Source organism: Anabas testudineus, chromosome 12 (genome assembly GCF_900324465.2).
Source record: "Anabas testudineus chromosome 12, fAnaTes1.2, whole genome shotgun sequence".
In the NCBI taxonomy this organism is placed as follows: Eukaryota; Metazoa; Chordata; class Actinopteri; order Anabantiformes; family Anabantidae; genus Anabas; species Anabas testudineus.
The window spans coordinates 13,721,320-13,723,284 of NC_046621.1; positions in this window are offsets into that span (position 1 = coordinate 13,721,320).

Below are 1,965 nucleotides of genomic sequence, written 5' to 3' on the forward strand. Positions count from 1 at the left end.
TCTTCGAAGGACACTGAATTTCAATGCATGAAAGAGAAGCCCTCTGCTCAGCATTCTGTCACGTGCCAGGCTTCCCCAAACACGCTTGATTAACCTGAGCAGCAAGACAAATGTGGGTAGAGCCTCTCTCATTTCCTCTGCATTAACTAGTGCTTAAGTTAGGCATACATTTATTTCATACCCATAATATTATTGCTCACCCAGTTCCAGTTCGCCACCACTGCGTTGGCAGAGTTATTTGTGGAATTAACAGATGTTAGATGAGGTCTTTTCTTGTGGTCGACATTTGGCACAACAGTACTCCCTATGCCATTAGGCCTCTCATATCTACAGTAAATCAAGCTGTTTGAAGAGAAGACGCCATTAACAAGAAGCACCAGTTACAGCTTTTCTGTATGTCTTGACTGAATCAATTAACATAAAGCTATTTTCTTTGTGGACATACACTTATAGCTATACCTGTCCCACTGGTAAACAAAAAACCCAGTGAAACAGATTAAAATGAATTGGGTTTTCTCAGATGATTGGTAAAGATTTGGTGAGTTTGCAGCACTGGTGTGTAACGGTGTGTGTGTGTGTGTAAACGCGGTGCAGCCGCCTTGTTTTCTTGTATTTGTCCTCATGCATAAATAAGTCATGGATTTTTGCCTTTCATATTTACCTTCAGAGTGAGGAACAAGCTCTGTTGAATGATGGTCAGCCTGCTCACATGCTCCTCTTCATGTCTGGTTGGAGCCTTGTTCTCTCACTACCAGCAGAAACTCATTGATTTTTCTACCGCCTACTTTACCTGTTACCCGTGTTGCTGCTTTTAAAGTCAAGACTGCGTGCTTCACTACAGGGCAGATGTACCAGCAGAGTGCATTCTTTTGTCTCATGCTTTTGAATGAAGTATGGTTATAGCAGGCAGCGAACAAAACAGTGATTTATAAGGCGTGCACCTGTTTGAGTACTGAGAGTTCATTTAGTTTACAGTGCTACACTGATGTAGTGATAATACCCCCTTTGAAACTAACTCAGATTGGAGGTGGTGGGATGGCCTAATATGTCCTTGGGGATGTCTTAGCCTGTTCAACTCCTGTCTTTGCGCTTTTTGTCTCTTTTGGAATCTGGTACTGCAACATTTTTTGAAATCCATCCAAGTGATTTGTTTAGTGGGTGTGGGGGGACGCCTCGGTGAAACTCGATGTGTAAACTGGGCTTGGCCCTGGAATGCTTTAATATCGGAGCCAATACTATAGAAGAGTAATTTGAAAGGATGATTACTTGGAAATTGCTTCATGTCAAGATTGTGAGATCTGTGAGCGATTTCCTGTGTCTAGTATTATACTAACATTTCATACAGAGCATGCAACGATCAGTACGCTATAAATTCTTCTTGAGTGGTCAGCAGGGTTTCCTCTTGAAATGACTTGAGTCATCTTCGTTTACAGTTTAAACCTCCCTAACTTAATGTTTCTTTCCAATCAGGAGAACCCGCTCCTTCAGATGTGCCGCAGGAACTCTGTGTCTTTCACTTTGGAGCAGTGACTCACAAATCTTTATTCCCTGAAGCTATTCACTTTATGATATGATACTAGTCATCAGAGCACTGGGGCAGAGGTCATGCACATAATTATATATTATAATATGTATACAATAACCTATGTTGTAAATCCTTATTATATATAATGTGAATTTGCAGAGGTGGCTGATCTGAATGGATATAACCCCGTTTGTGCTGATGGCTGTGCTGACACCTCCACTGGACAGATCACGCTGTGAGCAGGTCAGAGGAGACGAAACGTCGAGGCTGCATTAAACATGAGCGCTCCCTGCAAACACATTTCGTGACAGGACTACCAAACGACTTTGTCACCGAGCACGCTGGGTGGGAGCAAGAGGACGGTGAGCTGCGTGTGTGCAGAGCAGCAGCAGCAGCAGCAGCAGCAGCAGCAGCAGCACCGCCCGCCCGGGCTGCAAGTG